Source organism: Aethina tumida, chromosome 3 (assembly GCF_024364675.1).
Source record: "Aethina tumida isolate Nest 87 chromosome 3, icAetTumi1.1, whole genome shotgun sequence".
Taxonomy (NCBI): Eukaryota; Metazoa; Arthropoda; class Insecta; order Coleoptera; family Nitidulidae; genus Aethina; species Aethina tumida.
In genome coordinates, this window is record NC_065437.1 from 7,437,573 (window position 1) to 7,464,609 (window position 27,037).

The window sequence follows — 27,037 nt, forward strand, 5'->3', positions numbered from 1 at the left end:
ATTGCGTAAACTACATCTATCGCAAACATTATATTTTGTAAACTTTAATAATTATTGAATAAAATTAAGATTTCTTAATCCTAATTGTTGGTACGTAAGATATTTTACATAAGAAATCATTTTAAATATCATACAAAGTAGCGTCAGTACTTATCAGTCACAATATTCTGTTCTATTTTGAAGGTGAGTTAATAATAAGAAGAAGTGATTGCCGATACATTATTACATTTATGAATACTTCTCATTTTCCGTCTTTCCTCTATAATTTGTAAATCCTTTGAGATTATTCTGTAAGATCATCTTTTGTTTTTCGGCATTGTTGATATCTTCTACCATTATTTTACACTTTATGATAAAAGTTTTTTTTGATACTTCGTTTGTCTGTGTAAATAGATGTTGTTTCATCACCGAAATATTTGTCCAAATATTTATCTGTGATGTATTGGTTTAAATGCAGTGACACCATAAAGAAAACGATATATTGTAGATTACGACAATTATAAAGATCAAGTTAGTTATAATATTTTTCCCGTTACACTATACTTTGTGGTGACGAGACTAACTGAAATTGAGGTTGAAATATATTTTTTGAGTAAAAGTGGTGCTACTGATTATGTGATTATTTTAGAAATATTAGTTGTGACTACTAAAGTTGGTTTATGAAAGGCAAAGCAAAATTATTCAGTTATCCAAAAGGAAACATTAGCTGCTTACTATACAGATTAAAAGTTATATTAATTTGTTGCTAAGACTACATAGAATTAATGTAAGATATTCAAATGAAAAGATACACGAGGAGACGCATTATCAGGATTACTGACCAGGAATGATGTAGATTATTTAAATTTTATTGAAAATTCTCAGGTTCAAGTTTAAGAAGAACGAAATGATGAAATTTTTTGTTCATAAAAAATAATTATCTATTGGGAGACACAATATGAGGATACCAAGTTGTAATTCTTTTAAAATTAAGAAGTTAAGATGAAAGTTATGACCGTTTTTTAAGGCGAAATTTAAATGAGGACATGGAAAATTAGGTAAATGTTTACAAACCAAACCAAAAAAATAAAAGTGTTTTCCGAGGATCGGGTTTCAGAATTTAATTTTCTTTTTAATAACGAAATTCATTTTTAACTTTACTCCCCTTCAGCTAAAAAATTAGTTAAAAGTTTTAAAAGCAGTTTACTAAAAATGTTAAGAGATGAATTAAATATGAGTGTAAGTTTAAATATTATAGAGAAAAGATTTTTGTTCAACTACCGAAATGATGTACATTTTGTCATAGTAAAACATCACTGATCAATTTATTTAAACCACCAATCCTGAAAAGGGAGGAAAAAAAGTTTGATAAGAACAATAAGTATGTTATATTTTTGATACTATCACGATCCAAATAGGAAAATTGGGTGAAAGCAGTAATAATTTAAAAAAAATAGTTCCTAAAAAAATAAAATTAAGTATTTAAATAATTATTGTACCTGACGTAATAGATACTAGATACCTGACTTAAAAAGTACATTATCCAGTAAATTGTAAATTTTAAAACTTCAAGTATACTTAAGTATGTTAACTACAGACATGATTTAACTTATAAAAATGGTTTTATTATCTATTGGATTAAAGGTAACATCAAATATGCGTTAATTCTCGAAGCATAACATTTTCCATTCTTTGTGTAACTTGTGTATATAATTCAGTTCTAGCAAACATAATTTCCCAATTTAGAGTTCTGATTTTTTAAATATTCAAGGAGTTTGTAATTTAATAAAATTTTAAATTTTAGTTCAAAAGGATACGCTCAAACACAGTTGATTGATTTAATTTTCTTTGCTATTACTCGTATTCCTATACTATTCTGTTCCTTTCCAGAACAAATTTATTAAGAACCCTGACTACTTCAGGTGAATTTGTTATATACTAGATCAGGGGTGGCCAACCTGCGGCTCTTTCAAGGATTATTTGTGGCTCTCGATAAATGTACCCGAGTTCCCTTTTCATTCCAGAATTATCATGAGAAGTAAAATAAATGTATTTAATTTTTAATATTTAAATTCAATACATATATTTGTAGTTTTATTTATATGTTTTCAATAAATATAATTTCCGTAAACAAAATTAATTTTTAACATCTTTTTTGCGACTCGCGAAACATTTCAAATTTTGAAAAATGGCTCGGACTATCAAGGAGCTTGGCCACCCCTGTACTAGATTGTATTCCGAATTAATGTGACGATGTTGAGGAATAAGTGATGTTCGTTTGCATTCCGTTAAAATCATAGGTGATATATATTTAACGTCGAATGCAGCTATTTCTGGTTTAAATCCAATGTGGATGATAAAGTAATGTCGATCAGATAGTTAGACGGTCAACTCGATATCCATTGAGGAACTATTAAATTCTGGGTTGAACATAAATAAAGTTGCTTATGGCAACAGACCAATAGTTCGGTGCATTCTTCGTGTTTCCTGGAACCAGTGGTATTCTTTAAACTTATTTGCAGTCAACTGAATTATTCTTCTTCAGAAAGAAACTACAGGGATTACCATTCATTGCACCAGTTATAGTTAAAATCCTATTTATTTTAGAAATAGATTTTAAGATTTAATTATATTCTATTTGTAATTAAACAGTAATTATTAAAATGGTTTTACAGCCAAATAAATGGACATGTGTATTGGAAAAGGATACTACTTAATAGAAAATAATTTAGTGATGTGCTAATAAGAACTCGAAAATGCTGGAAAGAAAACATTGCTAATGAAAACTTTGATTTCATCTATTGAGAATATATCAGATTGTCATTTTTATGAAATTAGTATTTTTAATAGTAACAAAATTAGTGGATCCTCAACTACACAGTCTTTGTGTATTCACAGATAGATGAAACATTTGATACAAAAACAGACAATAAAATATATTTAATTATCGCAGGTTTAGTGCATAAAATTATAAGATGCATCTAGAGATGGGAATTTAAAGATTTTAGAATATTAACCAACTTGGAGAACATTAACACCTTCACAAATTAACTAAACAAGTTCGATTTGAGTCATTAATATTCCCCAGATAGTTTATTTTTCTTGAAATATATACTTAACTATATTCATTAAGGAAACAAAATATGGTAACTAGTTTAAATCTGTGAAAATATACTTTAAAAAATTGTATGCTACCTGCATAAACCTTGTGATCCTTATGTTGGACGAAGGAAGACCGATGGGGCCGGTGTGTCTCACATCTGCGTCGCCAGTCGGATTGGTATGATGATCCTCTCGCGATTCCACCGCCCCCAAATATTGATTCACCACACTTCCTACAACATATCACACTGCACCTGCATGATGCTATATCAATATTCGATTATTTCTATTCTCTAATAAAATTTAAAAATTCTTAACCTCCTTTTAATCATATCATTCATCATCGTATATCATTTTTAACGTCATTACTATTATTGAATTATCTGTTAAAAGTTTAACTATTCTTTTTAAAATTTTAATATGGACAGAATGCTAAACGTCAACTGCAACAGTTAAAATTGTTTTGCTATTATTAAATCTAGTATAGATGTAGTGAAAATGTGGTTTTAACCGAATTCCATATAAAAATACCTCATAGTAAGTGCATGTTAATTTAAAAAGTATATAAATCCTTGATATATTAATCTTTAGTATGTAGAACATTTTAAATTCTATAAGAATTTTATTTACGAATGTCGTTTGAAAAAGAACATCCCAAATTACCTAGTTCTAAATCAATGTTTGAACTCTGAGGATGTAGTTTAAGTTTGTAATTAAATTAGTTAACAACTCCTTTAACCCTCCGCTCTTGAAAGAGGGCTTAACATATTATTACACAGAAATATAAATTTCATTGTTTAGATTTGTATCATTTACTGAAAACAGTTTTATCCATGGTATTAAAGAAATAATTTTTACATTTCAGTAATTTTTACTCCTATACTTAATATAATTCTTTTAATATTATTTGTGTAACAGCAGAAGTAAATACTAACACATTTGTTGCCAACTTTTTGTTCAGATCCTTGTAAAAGTAATTGAAACTATGATTGTAACTTTTTTAAAATGCATTACAATTCATAGCAGATTTGTCGAAATCTGTCTAGGTATTGTTTCACATTAAAGATTTCACGTGACATTTTATTTTCTGGTATTATTTTTAATATTTTTTTAGAATTATTTCTAACTTTTTGAAAGACACTCTTTTTTTTACATAAATTAAATAAATCTATAGTCATTGTATACACTTTTTCCAGTTCTATGCATAGAAAATACTTTTTGATACTGAGCTAGTGGGAAGTTTACATTTATAGTTACAAAATTATACGATATATACAAATATTTTATCAAAACATGGTATTACATAGCTTATCATAAGATTTGTTTTAAAGATTTTTAGATTAAATTTCTAGCTTGTAGTACAAAATAATGTCATCTACGTACACTTTTTGAACTAAGATAAGTGTAGAAATTTTCATTTGTACTTGCTGGCATCAGTTATATATTTAGAAAATATCATTGAATTTTATTTAGATCGTTAGTATTACATTCAAAAATTATTCAGGATATTCATAAATTTGTTATGAATACATATTATTATGTAGTGTAAATGATTGTATAGGTTACGTCTGTGGTGATGTATACAATATTATTATATAACAAACTTTATAGGATTATATTTATAATCCTCGACCTACATGGTACACCGCCTATAGTCTTTGATAATTACAAAGCATTTCCTTGTATGACATATTTGTTAATCAATAGATGCCACGCTTTCAAATAAAATTATTTATGATGGCCTAATAGGCGGAAACAAATTTTCATTTGATTCAATCACTGGTTTCACATCCATTCTATGTAGTATTTTAATCACATCGGCTTTACAAACTACATAATAATTAAAGTGATTAGACAATATAAACATTTAGTACAGCAATTAAACTAAGTCATTGACGTAATATTTGAGTAAAATAAATATTTACTAATTTATTCTCATTTATAATTTCATCTGGAAGACGTTCTTGTTCTCGAATTGCTTTGAAGATAGAATGTACGCCGATTATTTCAAACCTATTTGATATATTCTAAATGAAACTTATTTTATTCTATGGATTGGTATAGGATGGCTTACGTATTAAAAAATTATTAGAGAAGGGACATTTTTACGCCCACACTGTAAATTAAATTATTGTAATAATTCAAGTCTGATTAACTTGGTAGACGGATGTTTAATAACTTTTTTAATATTTTTGATTTTATGTCTGATAATCAAGTATTTCATGTTTAGAGTCCTATTATTTTTTAATTACTTAAACTCTTCTCTTTGAAACTATACAAATAATTCCAATTTTGTATCTTTATAGTGGAAAGAGATTGTAGATAATATTTGAAAAATAATTTTTACAAAAATAATATATTTTAAATGAATAAATTTATAAAAAATAGTATTTCATTTCAGTCTAATACTTAATAAAAATCAAAATGGTAAAAACAAAAATATACAGGGCACAAATGAGATGAAATTATCCTAATACGAAATATACTGTCTTAACATCTAGAATTTGTATACAAATGATTACTATTTGATATATAACACTTAAAAATTAATTGACTTCTTTCATAATGAGTGGCGCCTCTAAACACTTGTATTCAAATAGATATTTTTTGAATAAGATGATCAATTCCTACTTGTGTTATCTGAACCCAAGCTTTAATGTCAAGCAATTTTAATGAAATTTTAAGAATAAGTAGAAATAGCAGGATATAACATTTAAAAATTAATTGACTTGTTTAATAATGTATGGCTCCTCCACCATTTCAATTATGCATGCTTTGAATATTGTGATCAATCCGTGGCTGCGTTATCTGGTTCCCAAGTTTTAATGTTGTGCGAAATCAAAGAAATTTTGAGAAAAAATAGAGATACAAGATACAGAAATTATTACAATTCAACATGTAACAATTAAAAATTAATTGACTTATTTAATAATGTGTGGCTCTTTCACCATTTCGTAAACACTCTTTTATTTAATTAAGCATGCTTTAAATAAGGTGGTAAATTCCTGTGTGCCTTATCTGGTCCCAATGTTGAGTAATTTCAATGAAATTTTCAGAATAAGTACAAGTAGCAAGATATATAAATTAATACAATTTGGTATATAACAGTTAAAAATGAATCGACTTATTTAATATTGTATGGCTCCTCCACCATTTTATAAACTCTATTGTATTCAATTAAGTATGTTTTGAATAAGGTGATCAATTCCTGACTGCGTTATCTGGTTGCAGGCTTTAATATTGATTAATTTTAATGAAATTTTCAGAATAAGCAAGATATAGAAATGGTTATACTTGAAAATTAAAATTTAATTGACCTATTTAATAATGTATGGCTCCTCCACCATTCCGTATTCCTTATTGCATTATTTGGTCCCAAACTTTAATGATATATAACTAATTATTAGATATTATATACTTAGCTTATTTAATAATATGTCACTCCTGCACCAACACTCTTGTATTAAATTAGACATGCTTTGAGTGATCAATTCGTGTCCTATCGTTTTCATCCAAACATTTCCTACAGAACACGTTGTGGACAATCTGTCTTTGAGAGTCAACGTTCAGACCGAATAGATATACGTAGTTAAAGGGCTTCCTTGAAAATTTGAAAAAAATTGATTTTTTAAAAAACTATCAGCTTTAGATAGCCGTATAATAACGAAATCGAGACAATTAAAGAAAAATGGGAAGATAGCAACAGAATACACCTCCATAAAAATATCAGCAGTTATTTAACCCTATACTTTGGAAGCTGTAGATTTGAGAGCATTTTGAAAACAGGTAATGCAGTGGTTTAGTTGGAAGTTTCCAGTTAAGTCGGAAATGAGTTAAACGCCAATATATTTTGTCTTGAAAGTAGAGGGTTCACAGAAAAGAAAGCCGTTTGAACGAAATCTCTGTTATATAGAAGCTGAAATACAAATTTCAAAAAATTCATTTTTATTTCTACCTATCATACGTAAGTGCCCTCGGTTAAAGTCTGTTAATTGATAAAAATATCTACGCCGTCGAATATTTGGCATTTTACTGGTACTTGACATCTAAGTTAAAATATTGTATTCTTTCTAAATATTTAATTAAAATTATTCAAATCCCATATTTCCAATTTATTTTATATAATATTTTTTAAGTAATTGTATTAATTTATATACACGTTCTGTTTAAAAACAAAATAATAGCAATCTAAAAGGTGAAATTATCTTTTTCAAATAAAAAATAAGTGATTTGCAATGTATCTATCCCCTAGCTTTAGAAAATTATTTGAAAAGAAAAATTGATATTTTATTTCGATGTAGGTAATAATTAAAATGATCAAGTGGATAATTTATTTATTTTTACTTTACAGGTATTTTTATTAATCTGAATTTTAAGTAAGTATTAAATTTTAAATGGAGATAAAAATTAGACTTTTCTTTTTTAAAAAATAAAATCGATAACAAATAGGTGTATCATAAAAAATAGAAATATTTTACTTTTAATTCTATAAATTATACTTGAAGGATTTTCAAATTTATATATATTTATCTATATAAAATATAGATAATAAATTGAATACCTTAGTACCCACCGTTTAAATTTAAATAACAGAAATATTAGTATTCAACCCATGGACTAAATATAAATTCGAGGTGAACAACGGAAAGTTCGTAGTTAAGTTTTTGACAAACCTAATTCTATGTCATCCTAAAGTTCAATTCTCACTGAAGTTTTTTTACGACGACAGAGTAAAATAAAAGATTATATCTTTCTCTACAATCCACAATGTTAATATAATTTTTTTCCATTTTGTCTGTTTTATTTATTTTAAAGTGAAGTTCTTGTCATATCGCCCCCTAACATTGTTTATTACAAGCTCTATTGCAAAATTATCCACCCAAATATGTTTTTCAACGAATCCGCTATAAAGGAACTGCACTTATTGGAATATTCTCAATTCGTAATATATATCATATGCTGTTAAATATTAAATTTCAACAACGTTAAGGTGCTCCACAAATCCATGAACATGTGAGTCAATTGTTTAAATCTTTTGTACTCTCATTTAGATTATTTGAGAGTTGAAAATAATGAATAACGTGAACTTTTTCAGTACAATTTAATTAGTGTAGAGAAAAGGAATAGGAATGAGGATATGCTAATTAGTGATTTCTATAAGAATTGCAACAAAAGTTCATCTCATGATATTGTATATTATCAAAATGTTCAAAGAGAAGCCTTCTATACAAATTATATAAGATTTATTTACTTTCTGAGATTAATAATGCATGAAACGTAGAAAATGTAAAGAGAGAAAACATAAATATAATTTTCCTTTTGCATTTAATTACTCATTCGTGCATTTATCCTCTACAATAAAAAACAGAGGCTTTTGTACAATAAATTCTTGTACTCCAATTTATATAAATGTATTTACGTATATTTAAAAGAGGGGGCCAACATCTGCATTTTATTACTTTTTTATGTAATATGTCATAGATTTGTAAAATTGTAATTGTTTCATCTTTCTTATTTGAATTTAAGCAAACTCTTTTTTCCAGGAAAGGTAATCTTAATTTATATATTTCAAATATTAAGAAACCAAATTTTGTAACAAACCATATAATTTACTCCTTACTAATAATCCATCAGTAGTTAATTAGCCTATATTCATTGTATTTTCTTCACATTGAAAAGGAACTAGAACTATCAGTAACAGCGCATTTGAAATGGAAATTGAAACATATATTTTTCACCATTAAAACTAAAATTAGAATCATCACATTTATAATTAAATCAGATTAAACTCAACATCCTCTTCATTATTTTGATGAATTTATGAAAGCTGTTCCCAATTTGAATTGAGTCGGATGAATACAACATATTCAACAACAATTCGTTTTTAGTGGTCCAGTATTTATACCACGATATTTAAAAGACATGTGGCACTGTGAAGTTTTTATTGTAAATGTTCCATTACCTCATGTTTTTCGGAAGAAAAAATATTCTCACCAAAAATCCAGTTTAATTCAGTTTGGAGTATCATCTGGTGTGTAAAAATGCTCAATTTTAGAAATGAAGAAGTGCAGATGAATTATTATTACGATTTTGTTACAACTTATTTAGTAAAACAATCTTCGATTTTAAAGACGCAATCTACTTTGACATTTTATTACTTCTTCTTTACTTATAAACATGCCCTTAAGATGTTTAAATTCACACGTGTCTTCGCTGAACTCTCACAGTAATTTAGTCATCAATTAATTTATTGTTTTTTTGTCGTAAACTTTCTTATTTCTTAAATAATATTAAATAGCTAACTCATTTATTCATAATTCATTCATAATATTTTTATGAATAGTAATTTCAATTTTGAATAACTAAATTTAATTTCCCTAAATGTACATGTAACTTAATTTATGAATCACAAGAAAATCCATTTTCTTATTTTAGTAAATGGAATGTGTAAAATATCGTTATAATTATGGATTATGCGACTTCTTATAATATATGTAATAGCTAATATCTCTAAAACAATTATAAACTGTAATATCTAATTTCACAGATAAATTCTGTACATTCCAATACAAAATAACCGTTTCCATTCTCTTAGGCGGATTTTATTAAGCTGAAGAACATAATGTCTGTGAAAATATAAATGAACACTTACTTTACTTACTGATTTATGAATACTTTGTGTTTAAATTTATGTTGTAATTAGGAACTTTATTTAAAGTTAGTTTTTGATACCTAGAGATTTTCAAATATTAAGATGTGGTACTAAATTAAACTTCCACCATATTTTATATCAAAATATTTTTCGAGTTTTGTTTTAAATGTTAAGTGGGATTTTTTATTGGTGTTTAATTTAATCTCTATTTTCAAAATGGATCTTAGATTCCAATAATAATTCAAATATGTTAACAATATCAAAATTAGAATATTAAATTAAGATAAAGTTGAAATACAATTTGGTATCTATTATATTAATTCATTTTTGTCCATTTTAGTAACCTTAGTTAAATATAAAAATAGTTTAAAAATAAATACTTTCTTGTTTAAGTCAATATTTATATTTACTTTGCGACTAGTTTCAATACACAACCATTATTAGAATTAATAGTCAAGTATAAATATATAATTAGGTTAAAGAAACATTTAGACCTGATTCGAGTGTATTCATTAATATATATTAATCAGTTTAGGATGTCTATTATGCGCTCAATGTTGTTAGGAATTTATTCGGTGTTCATGTTTTATGCATGCCAAAAAGTTAAACGGTCATTCAATTATTTCACGTTCATAACTAGTTTAGGCCACAGAAAATAAAAATGCCCACTACATTAAAACAAACATACGAGTGAAATTCGGAATTTGATAAAAAATTTTTAATTATTTCGACATGTTCTATAAAATGAAAGATATTAAAGACAGTTTTTATAAGATATAGATTAAAAACATGTGTTTTCCATGTTTGACAATGATCGATAATACCTGATTGATCGAAATTGTAAGTTGCGATAATTTAAATGTCATGACAATATAAATCCTTAACAAATCGATTGAAAGTCTACTTGAATTTCAAACAAAATTAGAAATAATATTGTAAGTCGTTTGGAACAGTAAGCATGACGCAGATTAACTTTAATGCTGTATCATAGGAGTGAAGTCTATGATAAGTAGGACAATCAAAGAAATCCTTTTTTTAATAATGTAAGTCTTTTGAGAATTGTCGGAATACTTAATTTACTTGTGATATAAATTAGTATTGCTTTCAGCTATAGGATCTACGTTTTCCAGTTGTCTTTGTGAGCCAAGTGTTGTGTGATGAATTTTGCAATACGAATAAAGTAAGAATATATATATCGATTTAGAAAGAAATAATGTAGTAGGTATACTATTGTTTACTGAATTTTAAAATCGTGTAGAGAAATCCTTAAATTATCGATTTTTTCCATCTACATGTGAAAAAAATTAAACATTTAATCACATATATATTTATATATATACTCATTTATAATAGAAACATAGAACCTTATTGAAGATCGATGTGCAACTAAACCGATAAACAGTTTTTAATGTAAACAAAATGCGCCACCTAACTCTAATGACCTTTTACCATCACATAAAGTAACCGTAACTTAAATTAATTGTTAGTATATAGTTCGAAGAATAGGAACAATTGACGTCAAATACAAAACAAACATTTCAAGGAAATTTATCTTAATTTAAGATCTATAGCAATTCATCAAGTGAAACAAGATAACAGGATATTTTATATACTTTTTATAGCATTGAGTGATAGTTTCTTAGTAAAAATAAATTTTTTAAGAGTTTTGGAAAATAAGAAAATTTTGTCTTTCTAAAATTACATTTATTATTGAAGATTGTAGAATCTATTAACATTTCTTTATATCACTACAGTTAATATATGCTTAAAATAACCATTTGTACTTCTTACTTATAATTCAACAAGTACTAAAAAGACTGTATATCTGTATTATACATTGATGTATGTTTCTTAAAAAAATCTTGGAAATCCCTCTTAAAAGATGGCTAAGAATAATAAATCACATAATTTTTAATAACAAAATAAATTAATTAATTTTAATTTAATATAAATTGGTGAACTGTATCTAACCAACGTACGTAACGTACAGAGTGCCCTATAAGGAGGCTATACTGTTTTTTAAAAAATGTTCCAGAAAAGCATGATGGTAATAAATATACAAATCCGCTTAACGGGAGTGAGTACAGAAAAGTCCCGAGAAAATGTGAATGAAGATGTATGAAGGAGTGAGTGTGGCCATTGTAAGATGCGCGTTGATACGGTATTGATCGCGCGTGGGATGGTGTTCAGCGCTCACCTCTGGGGCGCCGCTGACGTAACTTCAGTCCTTCGGGCTGCAGCCAAACATCGCACATCGTCAACTGTCGAATAATTTTGACTGGCCCCAATTCAGAACCTTTTTACTCCCGAGTTTTACGCAAACATCCTCGCTGCTACTGAAATTTTATTGCCCATTTCTGAACCTATCTTTATTACTTACAACACTATGCGATTAAGATCGTGATGCTTGTTGGGATTTCGTTTAATAATTATGTTTTAATTAAATTTTGTTTATTTATTTATTTTTTACGTGTAAATCATAAAAATGCGTACTTGTACATTTCAACTTATTTACGTCGCATAAATAAAGTGAAATATAAATCACACATATAAATGTCTTCAGTTTAGAAAAAATAGAGTGATTTAGTGTCAACGCCCATGACGAATGATACAAAATTTCTAAATTCGTGCGAACATACCAGGTGTCAACGGATATTGTGCTTACTCATTGTTCACAGTTTTTATTCAATTTAAACGATATTTGTATTATTGATTTAATCCCAATTATAAAGACATTAAATAATAATAATAATAACAATAATGTAATAATAGTAATATATATATATATATATATATATATATTAATTTTCAATGTCATTTTCAATATCTTAAATTTGATAAAAGTACGTTTCATTTGAAATAAATAAAAACGATAATATCTAACAAAATATTATTACCATAATATTTCGCCACCATAGTACTGATGTCACATTAGCCTCAGATTACGTCTAAAATTTAGTTTATACCTATTACTGTCATACATATTGTCTTATATATGCAACCTGTTGTTAATATTTCGAGTAATCGTATAAGGTTTTTGACCGTTGACATAAATATTAAAAAAAAGGATATTTTTCTTGTGTTATTTAGATATAAAAAAGCAAATTACATTCAACCCATTTAACCACTAACAAAGATTTTATAAACTTTATATTACATATACTTTACATTAATTTGAAGTTTGGTGTATCCTATGACGTCCAGATGGTATGGTAAATGGTGGTGATGGAAATCACACTGGTTTCAACAAGCACCATTCCACAGCACCCTTTGTAGATGTGTGGAATTACATTTCTCGACTACTTTATATTCCTTATTTAAAAAAAAAGAGCACTTAAAATCATCTAAATATAAAATATAATTAAGATAATCATTTAACTGAATAAACAAATGGATATAATTGAATATAGGGGTAAACATTATTGTTTGGTTCTTGAGAAATGTGGATTGGTTTTAAATATTTTAATAGCCTAGGCTTAAGAAGTTAAATCCATGCATATATATATATATATTTGTTCTTACTTGAATGGTTGTATCAAATATCAGTCATTTGAATTATTGAACATAATTTATAAAATTGCAACGCAATTTATTAATTAAACTGTATGTTTAAATATGTGTAGGAAATATTGATTAAGTCCTTATCACGATTAAACTGACCTGTTTTTATTACCAATTGTTCCGAAGGCTTATTGCAATCTTAGAGAGTAACTTTCAAACAGTTAATAAATCATCAAATTTGCTGGAATAAAACCTGTTCAAGTACATAAAATGCGTTATTTGAAAATAAAATTTTGCAACAAATGGAATGTTGTTTATTTATTGTCTATTAGATATATAAAATGTGAAATAAATCTAAACTACTGACTGTCTAAAGCTGCAAACCTTCAAATAATAAAACAACTACATATAATAATACTCTTCAATACACTCTTTCTCTACAGTTTTTTGTAGTTCTCCACAATAGGCTTCAGTTTTGTCTTTAATTACTTCGTTCGAAATGAACCTTTGACTACTGAACCATTTTTAAGTTATTATTACGAATAACAAATAAATTATCAAGGTTCAGATGCCAGTTGACTTCAAATAATTTTTGTTCAATTTAAACTTTTCAAAATTCAAAACATTATATGATTCATTTCATTCAATCCTTAATCGTCTTTGAATCTCAGAAATAAATATTTACAATGTTTCATAAATTCTTCATTGGAGTTACTAATTAATATACTAGTCAAAAAGACAATTCACGTTGTCCAATATTTTAAACTTCTGAAATCTATTGTTTAAGTAGGTTAATCGTTTTTTTGAACGAAATGTTTTTATGAGTGGGATGCCTGAGCATTTATGTGCCACTTTGGTAGCTTCTTCTAAAAGTGTTCATACAAGTCATTCTAGATTAGCACTTAAATGCAGTGCCTGGACAAAACATATGAATAATAAAAGGGTCGATAGTGTTGTTGTCATACATATGAATACTACAGTGGCTGAATACGTGCAAACGTAACAGCAAGATTAGAATTAGCCTGCCTGAGTCTGTGTTTCAAGAATATATTTACTTTGATAGTTCTATAGAACTAAATTAAATTTGATAATTCAAGTTTATCGGAATTGCTTGATATATGTATATTTAGAAATATTACTTTTTACTGGGGATATGAAGCATGGAATACACATAATAATGGTGTAGAGCTTCGTGTAGAAATTTGAGGTACAAGCACCTTATCTGCGAGCTAAGACATATATGTATCTAGACGTAATTAGTATAACCAGCATTCAGTTCTGACTTTCGGACAGAGCCCCAGGCAAAATGCTGACATCGTCGTTTATACCGAAAAAAAGGAGTGTAATTTCCTAAGAATTGTCCCAAACTCTTTGTGTCCAAGGACTGCGGCATTGCCTAAGATAGCCCGTCAGCATTAATATTACAATTAAACTCATCATCAACTGTAGTATGTATGATTAGATGACGAGTACGTTATTTGATTTTTACACATTTATTTGAGTGGTTTATCATGTTTAGGTATCTGGGTCAAAATGTGCTTTTATCCAGTTTGAACAATTCTGTCGAAGAGTTGAACGCATCATTTAAAACCGTATTACACCTGTTTCATCGTGGCTCTCGGTTGAATAATTTTGAAGAGGGTCGGGTGATTACACTATGTTTACAGGGGTGAATCATTCAGCTGAGAAAAAGTATTGAAACGTGATAATCTCAAACTTAAAGAAAGAATTAGACAATGAAGACAAAAAGTTTGGATGCGGCCGCAACTTCTTAGAAAGGAAATTAGAGCCATAAGCGCATACTTGTTAAGCGGGTTATATGGTAGTTAAGATATAAAACAATACAGATTTATACGCTTAAATGAATTATATTGTCGCCTCGCTTCGATATTGAGCAAATTACAGTACTAGCAATGAATCGAGAGTGGGGAATCAACACTGCCGTTTACTATATTGTATACAACTTAGGATCAATAGTCGTTTGTCTTTAACATGATAATATTAGACGAGTACTTGGCATAGAATACTGCCTCGATCCAGTACTCGGAAGGTATAACTTAAGCATATTAAAATTCAAGTACTTTGTTCAATTTATTTAAATTTTTTTCAAGGATTCAAGTATTTTTAATCAGTGTGGCGATCTGTTCATTTAGACGTAATGATAAAATGAATAAATAAATATGTTCAATTATAAGTTATTATAAATTTTTCTAGATTTTCTCGACATCTTACTATTATATTATTATATCCGTGTTAATAAATATTTTAAAATTAGATATGTATACTGATAATAATAATTCAGTAATTCCTCTCTGATTCAATAAATTCAATTCTCATGGTTCTGACATATGTTACGCAGACATTGGATGTGCCCGTTATTTAATTCTATCTTCAATTAAGGTTTATGATACATATTTTACAATATCATTATCAAATAAAATGTGTAGATTATAAATAATTTTAATTTTAAGTATAGATTTCAACAGTATATGTGACGTATTCTAAATCAGTGTGGTTAATTACATTAGTTTGCACGGAAATACGCATAACGGCAAAGCAAACTTTTCTATAGTAAAATTTTTCTTAGGATTCTATAATGTGAATAGTTCTTGCACAGATTTTTGAAATATCTGCTAAAAAGTTATATTTATGCAATTAAAAGTACTTACATGAAGACATTTTTATTTAGTGTTTTTATTGTAGAGGACAAATAAAAATCGTTCTTTAATAGTATATATATTTTTATCTCATTTTTCTTAGTTCTTCAAAGAATATATGGAAAAAGACGAAAAAGCAGTTTCTTTTTACTTACTAATAGTCCGCAACATATCAAAGTTAAGATGTCCTATAATAATGAAAATTTTTTACCTCTCTAAAAAAAATAATTTTAATTTCACGGAAAATTTATTTTTCGTAGATTTCATGTGCAATTTTTAATTAGTAATGTAAGTAATTAGATCCTAGTAAATTTAATTAACCAATTATTGATATTTTTCATGATCTAAAATAACCAAAATTTCAGAAAATATTCAGTCCATTACATTTTATTATGAATGAAATAATAGTGAGAATCCATCCGATGGATCTTATCCCGTTTATTCTGACCATCTATGAAATTCGCACAGCTCGACAAAAATATATTTTTATATAAGGCTTCTGGTATATCTTCGCAATTTTATGATTAAGGACATTTATTTTATTAATGCAGTTTATCAGATTAGTTTTCTTAGTCATCCTAGCGTCACTCCCATATGATCAACTGACCAGTGATGAACGCAATTATTAAATTCTGTTAGACCTTCAATTAAACTTTTTTTACAATTTGGAGTAAAATGGCTAACCAAATACCAAATGTATTACGAGTTTCACAAGGGTAGTAATACAACAATTGCGACCAAAAACATTTACGATGTTTATCCAAGGACATTAGACATTCGTAAATCCCAAAGATAGTTTTCCAAGCTTAAATAAGGTATATTTGATCTATCTGATTCCCATCGATCAGGAAGGGGGCATGCTAAGGGCTAAAGTGGAAGAAGATCCATGGGAACAATTGGATCCTGTGAACCAATCTTTAGAAAAGACATCATTCTACAACACAACAACGCAAGACGACACACACATTTTCTTTTCGACCAATTTCAAGTGATAAATTGATATTTTAAAAAAAAATATAAACCATAAACAATTTGGAAATATGTCCATGTGGATTAGAAAACATTTTTTGGATGATTATGAAAAATAATAATTGAATAAAAAGAATGACAGAATTTAGATCACATACTACAAAAAATCCTGCTGACGAAGAACATTATTTAACCATTGAAAAAGAATTATTTCATATTCAACTATTTACATATTTTATGCTTGCTTTTCGAACAAAATTGTATCACTCACGATTTGTATTAATTAAAATTTAAAGAAATTTATGTAGTTGCATGGTGTGGTATTTATTTTACTGATTCTATAAGATCTTTTGAAATATTATATCAACAAATGTTATTCTGTTAAGATACAATACAACTCAAAGGGAATTGACGGAAATCATAAATAATTTAAAACAAAAACTGGCTAACGATGACAACAACTATGGTACCTTCAGGGGGTTGCTGTGTTGTTAAGAAAAAATAATTCTGAAAGTTATAAATAGAATCTAAAATTAATAAGAAACAAATAATAAACCATTCCAAACTACAGTACATTAAGAAAGGAGATGAAGTAATTCTTAGATGGTTGGCCCTCCAATACAATCCAAGTCAGTACCAAATGAGTAAAAAAAAATAATAAATATTATGGAATACTACGTTATTATCCATATGTATCAACGTAATTAATTCATATAAGAAATCTTTGTTATAATATACAAAATAAAATTTTAGGATCAATCTTAACCTTTTGAAGGCATTTAAATAATTTAATCTTGCAAAGTCACAAATCATTCAATCAATTTTATATAATCTAAATTGAAGTCGCACTTAGCTGATATTATCTTTTAATAAAATCCTAATAATATAATACATATTAACGGAAACTTCTTGTTGAATACACATTATTGAAGTCTTCTTAAATGGAAAAGCGTTTTTGTGAATGATATATTCTTCCACGTGCATGACGGCAAAGGTTTCACCTGCAAAAGAAGTTTTATAATGAATCTGGAATTCTATTGGAAATTTCATCAACTGAAAATCTGTTTCATTATTTTCCATTCTATTTTATTACTGTTTTAGATATAACTGAATTACATTTCTAACGAAAAATTTATCATCTCAATGTAGATTGCTAAGTAAAAATAGTATTATATATTTTTCATGTTCAGAGTACCCTAAAATGTGCAAAGGAAAGTTTATAAATTTTCGACTTTATAAAAACAAAAATAAGTGGAGTTAAGATAAAATGGTTAAAATATTTGTTCTAATTAAGAAAAATAATATATGAATGGAGAGGAATGAAACTTTTATGTTTGAAAAACATAAGTGAAATTTTGTATTTTAACTGACATTGTGTAGGTATAGTTCAAATATATATAGTTAACCTCACAGTATCCAAATAATCAAATAGTATAAATATATTATTCACATTTTAAATAATTTTTTTTGTTTTATGCATCATTGCACAGATGTAATTTACTATTTAAATAATTCAATAATAAATCAGATTTTAGATAAACTACACTAAATACCAAATTATTCTGTTGAAATTGAAAATTACTCGTTTCAATTAAAATAAAAGCATAAATTCTTATCGTTTAATTACACATTAAATTAGGCTGGTGTCGTGTTTAGTTAACTTGTACTCAAGGGAAATCAACAAGAATGAAATTGGATGTAAGTCACGCATCATCAACCTACGTGCATAGGAAAAAATCTTCAGCTCGTCCGCAGGTTACTTAGTTGATCCTAAAATAGATACTGGAAAGTCCAAGTCACGATCCGTTTTACTCTATTTGACATACACAATATTCAACCGAAGTGAAGCGACTGTCGCGAAAGTGTTCCCCATCTATTTTATGTCTAAATTCTCTTACCGACTCGTTTTAAATACTGTCACGAATTGAGAAACGTGTTTGGAATTTTACATTGTGCAATAAATTCGACTGTATTTAAAACTAAATTAGTTATGAATATTGCATAAATCAATAAAATTTTTAAATTATTTTACGATGATATAAAAATAAGACCAGTTTTAAATAAATAATGTATAAAAATTATTAACAGAGCCCAACAATTTTAAAGACGTTAAAGTGTTCTGTTTAGAAAATAATGGTGCATATGAAATTATCTGCTTCGCTGACTGACTAAAACTATGAGAAGTTTTAAGTCATTCCACCAAATTAGCATGTCTTGCATAGTGACGTAAAGCTTGATGGTACTCATATCTTTGTGGATAATGGTATTCTGTTATCATTTCTGTTATTAACATATATAACTGAGTTTAATACTGAACAATTAAGCTTATGTAGTTAAATCAAATTTTATACCCTTAATATACTTTATGAGATCTCAAATTTATCAATAATTCTCAGTATACAGTGCGAAAAATGCTCTCCGTGTCTGGATGTTGTAAGAGATGGATGCACGACAAAGAGAGAAAAGTTTTGCCCGGTAGTAGGAATCCCCACTCTCAGTGACAATGCGTTGTGCTACTGCGCGCTTGCGCACAATATAAATTAATCTTTGCGAATGCATTTAGTAACTCTCCATATGCGATATTAAAAACAAAATAAGTATTCTAAAAATAAACTTCATTTTTCAAAATAAAAATGTATCTCAAAAATTACATAAAATAAATAAATGCTTATATAAAAAAAACTAAAAACAATTAAATAAAGAGTTCAAAGACACCGACTCGTTTGCGGAGACGAACCGCATGCTAAACGCAGCAAAACCAAATGATCCCCTCCAGTCAGTCCGGCCCGCCCACATAATTGCATGTATATCTTTCTTTTTTGTTTACAAAGGGGTATTGATGTTCCGTCTCAATACGCGAGTAGACACGTTCATCATTTTTGATACTGTATATGGAAGGTTCCCACGGAAAACGTACCGCGAGACGTTGCAAGCTGGGAAAAGACTTTTCGGCAAAGTCTTAAAAGACGTCAAGTTCATTTGTTAGAGGAACAACTTTTGATGTAAAAATCATATCAAAAAATGGAGGTTTGAAAAGATGATACTTTCTAACTGGGGGTGTCCTACCTCAAATTTGCAAATAGGGCGTCTAAAGATATCTCATTAAAAAGGGTTTAAATCTTTTTAATTTAGTTTTTGAAAATTGATCCATTAGTTTGGAAATAGGGTTTTAAAATATCAACTATATATTGAATATAAAATTCGAAAATCAATTTACTTTTACTTAAAAACTAAACGACTTTTTAAAACCTTATACATTTTTATACAAGTTTATTGATTTTAAAAAACTACAACAATGTATTGGCTATTAATGAACTATCATTTAACTTCAATTCCCATTTGAAAAAAATTCAGATGTGAGTTTTAACTATTCAAATCGTCAGGACAAACTTATCGTGTTTTTGGATTTTGTCGAAAAGTTCTTTCGCAGCGGTACTTTTTGGTGGGGAAAAGGTTGAGGTGTAACTTAGATTTCAAAATATACAGGCTGTCAAATAATGTAAAATATTTAAAGTGGGTAATAATGTGGATATACAGAATTCTGCATTATTTCACCTATTTTTTTAATACTAATATCCATCCATAATTATGATATTTTTAAACTCGAAATACTACTTCATATTATTTAATATATATTTCGATCGTCGACGTACAATTTAGTAACGGTAAATCTAAAACAAAACGTCATTTAATATTGTATATTGTTTTAGTTAAACCAACTTAGAAGATTATTTCTTTTTCCTTTTTGCCAGATCACATATTTTTTAATTATTATATAAATAACTAATTAGAAAACAACTGGAATTGGAAACATTGAAATAAAAAAACAAAAGTATTTTGTTTTCAAAAATCACTAAGTAAATAATTTTAACTGATATAATATTTATATTAAATATACTTTTTAAATTGGTCTATTTTTGGATCCAAATACCACGAAAAGATTGTTCTAAAATTAAATTATGAATCTGATTAATCAGAACACAAATACACCACAAATTTTTGTTATGCGTGTGAAACATTCTTAGTTGGTATAAAAAATAAATTTCTAAATATAAATATCTATGTATACTATTTATATTATTTTAGAGTAATAGTTATTTCTTCTATTGACTATACTATAATAATAACCTTATAATTATAATTTATCCAAACTAAAAATAAATATATTGATCTTAAAATCCATATTTCCTTTTTCAATGTATGGTTTCATTAACAAGTTGTAGTTGTGTAAATACGATAGCGATTTTAGTGCTTTTCACTGATAATTAACGTATAATTTAAATTGTACTGGAATGTTTGGAGGTAGAATATCGTGTCACAAGTATGAATGAGATCCTAAAGTTTTAAGAAAACACACATAGAAAGATTAACAAATATTTTTTGAAGAAAAATATAGTACTTTGAATTGTTACAAAACACTTTCTAAAATTATATTCAATTAAAAGAAAAAATATAGGATACAGAATAACAGAAATAAATAAATATTTACCTGCTATTAACATATGTCGGAGAATATTATTCTCTGAGAACTGCAATCGAAATCATATAAATTTTATTAAAATATCTAAACGCTGAATTAAATATAAAGGAAAACATTCCCTGAACTTAAATAATGACAAAAAATTAAAGAATATTTTATGGAAATGGAATGAATGAAGCAACAATGAATTAAAATTTGATAGTAAAATTTATCTGAAGCTGACAACCAGAATGGTCTACAGATATGCTATTGGCTATTTGTATATTTTGTACTTGAATTAAGAGAAATCGGGGAAAAGAATACAATAATAATAATTGACACGAGAAGAATTTGATGATAATACGAATACGAAGAATACGAAGTGCAGAACTCGAAATATAAAAATTAAATAATTACAATTAGAAACTTTTAATAATTTGGTTATTTACATACTATAACATATGAATATTATAATTGAATACTATTTTTGTGTTGTTTCCTCTACCACAGAGGTGATAGTTTGGTGTTTTACATTACATCATATGATGTTGAATGACCTCATCATCCATTTATTGTTAAATTTAAAGATTTCACAAATTTTATATTTAGATTCCCATTTTCGCGGCAATGCATCGTTTTTCAATGACATGAATGACAACATTTGTTATCTTTACTAAGCTTGAGAATCATTTCTTTGAAGATTTCCTTTCAATGCTCTAACATTCGACTTGTAATTTAATGTTTATTAATAATTTGATAGTTTAAATAATTATTTAAAATCAAAATTATTTTCAGTCAAATCATATTTTTAGCGAATGAAATTGTGAATATAGAAAACTGTAAATTTCTTCCTTATCCCAGTTTACTTAGCATATACTGTACATTTTTTAATCAATATTATTAGCAATATTCAGTTCTTTAAAAATTTTAGAATTATTTTTGTCTTGTTGATTTAACATATTTTAAAATTTTTGTATTCAACAGTATACACTACAGTGTCCAAAAAATTGTCGAAATATGTCTATTTAAACTATAATACACAGGTAATTATTTTCGCCGAAATATTTTTCTCTTACGTTTGTAGCACTATTATTGGCAAACATATCAAACTTCATGTCATAAATCTTTTGTACGACATTAAAAGTGAATTTTTCGATTTTTACAATGTCTGAAATTATCCAACAAAGGAGTGCGATTATATAACCGCTGAGGCAACGTTGAGAATGTTACAGAAGGCCTTTGGGGACCAAGCTCTATCAAAAACAACAACAGGTGATTAATTCAAAATGTTCAAAGAAGGCAGACAACGCATTGAAGACGAAGAGCGACCTGGACGATCATTCATATCAACTGATGAGCAACACGTCAGTCAAATAAACTGATCTTAAATATATTCTTAAACTGGTCTTAAATATATTCTACATTTCGTGCAAATTTGCGTGAAAAATCAACTTTGGAAAGAGATGATGCAGTAAGAGATGAAGTTACACGATTTATTCATAGATTTATAAATGTCAACGAATGCACTGAAGGTGAACAAGGTTGTCCTGAAACCTATACCAACGAGTCAACCAAGCAATTTCTCTTGTAAAATCTTCGTACGACATGTTGGAAATAGGTCGAATTTCATAGAAAAGTTGGATATAAATTAAACGAGGGTAACAAATTCAGACGTTTGATAATTCTCTCCCCCATGCAAAGCAATAAATTGAAATTGATGAATTATTACATGGGACCACTATTTTTTTGGTATGTTCAATGAGTTGAAGCAGATAAACGTACTACAATCGTTTATAAAAAAAAGTTTTAATTCTAGACTTTGATGAGTGTTGGCGGACTGCGGTTGGAATTATACATTTACTAAGAAACCAAACTCAGTTAAATTGTTTACTGGTCGCAAATTTACAAAATTCTTACTTCAATCAATAGAAATCGTACCTTACCACTTTGTGAGAATGCACATGTTGCATAGAGACTTAGATGAAGCTTCAATTGTTCTATTTCATTCAGTATATAGCCCAGATATTTCTCTATATTTCAGTCATATTTTTTTCGTAATAAATAGTTTAATTCTGATGAGGAAGTCATTCATTCTCAGAACCAAGAATTTTTTTCATATAACATCAATTTGTATATACGGTTTTGACAAAAAATGATTATGAATAAAAATTAATTTGAATTAACTAGAAGAGTGCTGGAACATTTATTTTTTGCTGTAAAAAATTTATGTAATCATATTGGCGTTACCATATTTTGTGTACATTTATGGTGTCTACTGCCAATAGTACCGTTTTAACAATTTAATTGTCCAATAAAAAATTACAATTGTCTTAAAATTACACTTATATGTTTATTCACTAATAAATAATTTTTCACTTGTACAACTTATACCAATATTCACAATCACTAGAAGTTCATATTCACTTAGTTGTTTTCTAATTCTTTGAACAGGTAATTTTTAAAAATTTAAAAAAAATAAATAAAAATTTCATAAACCACACATCATACTACAATAATTGTAATTATATGTGATTTATCTCACATGCTTCTTTCTAAACATTTTTCAATACAGTTTTAGAATTAATTTTGTTTAGCACATTATGGCTAAAGCATTTCTACGCTATTTTCAATTCTTTAGCTGCAAATAAATCTATGGATGATAACATTAGGTCGGTCATAATATGGAAAAAATATATTAATTAAAAATGCGAATAAATAAATAATAAAATTTTATTTATTAATAATAAACAGATACATCATATATGAAATGTGAAACTTAAGTGCATGGAAAATCACCTGGTTTTTTCCTCATATTTTTGTTATGTCTGCTCTCAACTGCTGTATAAACAATGAGCCCTAAAGCGGTCGCTGAAAAAATAAAAAATAATAGAATTATTATGGTCATTTTATTAAAAAAATATATAGATTAAAAAAAATTCTGTCAAAAAAATCTTTTTTTAAACTAATATAATCTAACAATATTTTACATATTAGTTTTCAGTATTGAATAAGGGCAGATTCCTATCCATTTTCAAATTAATAATTTAACTTTATACGCGAGCAGTGAATTAGAAGCTGTCTTTACAAAAGAAGCTAAGCACATGTTCGTTTGAGGTGAATTTTGTCTGATATAGGGATCAATATATTCTAGTGGCCAAAAAACATCGAAAACACAGTTATGATTCATTTTAAATTTTTATTTATTAAATGAAAAAATCTAGTCACCTTAAAACTCGTAACTACGTTGTTAGCTATCCTAGTAACAGCTAAACAACAATGACATGTCAAACATTATTTATGCAATTTTTTGATCTTCATATTTGGTTTGCTGTTTCCGAGATAGTGCTTAGGTAGAATTACTTATAACACTGACATTCATTTATAATATCATCTTGTTAAATATTTGCCCGTAAAATATAATTACTTCTATTATGTATTATTAAAGCAAAATATTAGAGGAGCAACTGTTTCTCAATATTCTGACCTCATAACTTATTAATTTATTGATGCCGAGTTAATCTGTAATGTTGGTCATTGTCATGCTCGTTGAGCCGGTAACTTAATGCCTCAAAGAATGAAGACCCTGTTAGAGAGTGGTCATTGGCATATTGTTTCATTTACATTTACATAGATTACAATGAACTAACTTTAACTTTTCTAATTTAAGCTTAATATCACTTTGTGCTCCAATATTCAATGTTTTAAATATTTACACGAGTGTTTTGTGAGTGACACAAATACCTTTGTTGACACATTTATACAGATTAACACTCTAGGACATTTCACAAATACTTGAAACCCAAGGGTAAAATTGAGAAAAAAATAATAAGGGTAAAATCGAGAAAATAATAAGAGCAAAATTTATTTATTATTTTAACTAATTTTGTACTAAAAATATAAATTACTTACGTGGAATAATATATGGAATTTGATAAGAAATTCTTTTAAATACATTCGGTATTCCTTTTGAAATACTTCCTACAAATGCAGCTTGATGGAATGGTGATAATGTGTAATATACGATATTTCTGATGTAGTATCTTCTACCGCCATGTCCACCCATATTTAATTACTATTAAAATTAAGATTATGATGTGCGAGCTGTGTACAATCACGATTTTATAAAATTATAATAATATCGTTTCCATGGAGAATATAATATGCGATAAACTATTGAAAAAAAAAAAATTTCAAAGCACACTCGGTAAGTTACAATAACGGGATAAGTAATTGTATTCTGACTACTATTATTATTTCATATTGGTAGATTAAATATAATTTAAGCAGTTAATTTAAAAAATTATTTAGAATATTTTCGCTAAACAATAAATATGTCAGCTAAACGAATCTATTTTGACATCGAGATTTTCAATCAATAATAATTTCAAGTATTATTTAATTATTTTATATGGCTACCAATTGAAAATAGGATTGCTAACAGTTGACTTGTGCCCTTTTTCAATAAAAATGAAAAAGTGTAAGTCAATATTTCATTGAAACGAATTAACTATCCTTGAACGCACCTTTCTAATGAAATATATTTTCTTTCTTTTGTCGTTCATTTAGGACGTCAATTTAAATTTTAACCAAAAATGAGTGGTCCAAATTAGACAAAAATTAATATGTTTTTTGAATTCAACTTATTCAAATATTCCTACTAACATTTAAGAGAAACAATTTATAATTGAAATTTACAAACCAGTGTTTTATATAAGGTATAATACTATTTTCATTGTCACATATCAAATTATCCTAAGAGTCAATAAAATGATTATGATATTTTTAAATGTATTAATCAAAATGTGACAGTTTATTCTCCTATAATAGCCAACTCTTGACTTATTGAATATAGATCCGCAAATAAATGAGAATCATTTCTTTTTGAAGCATTAATGTGCTTTTCGTCTCATTCCTTTTCGATTGTTACGTTTATCTATGAATTGTTGCAGAATCCTTTCATTGTAATATTCAAATGAAATCAACGATTTTCCCCTGTTTTTATATTCTATCACGACTAATTTAGCTTCTTTCCCCAATTGTTGATTTTGGAGTCGTTTTACTTGTCGAAGGTTTGAATTTTTAAACATCACAAGTTTTTTTTAAAGGTTACACAAATAATCGGTACTATTTTTACACTATAACAAATACCATAAATTAATAACAATTCTAACAACGGATTTGTAACTAAACTTGGCCGCAAAATTGAAAAATTAACCTAATATTTATTTTTGCTTTGTGAAATTTATGAATCGCTCTGGCATATATTATTTATGGTTTTATCATGAAGTTTTTTCTTCTGTCCCTTTAATTTATATTTATTTCAATGTTTCCAAGATTTCAAGATAACAATTATTGTCCTAAACGTACATTAATGGAGAATATGTAAAAAAATCCATCTCAGGATATGCATATCACCGTCATGATCCCATTCTTATATAACTTTGAGAACAATATATTTATTTATGTTTTTTTAAGAATTCCTTAGAACCTCATACAGTTCATGTATTATTGTGTTAGCTTCATTACTGACTGGAATATTAATGAGTGTATCGACAAACATGTGTTAACATTAGCATCTTTTAATTTTTCAAATAAAAAAAATGTAATAAAGGAAGGAAAAAGATCCCCATGCAAATTATCGCATATTGTTTTGATCAGAACCACAATTCTTCAACATTTTGAACTTCGATACAATATAATCCATTTTTTGAATATCCT

General features: G+C 27.3%; 1 protein-coding gene across 1 annotated transcript in view; it reads left to right on the top strand.

Moving 5' to 3' along the window:
* The window catches only part of LOC109605213 (uncharacterized), a 51,120-nt gene that overhangs the window by 10,784 nt on the left and 13,299 nt on the right, over positions 1-27,037 (top strand). The window lies entirely within an intron of this gene.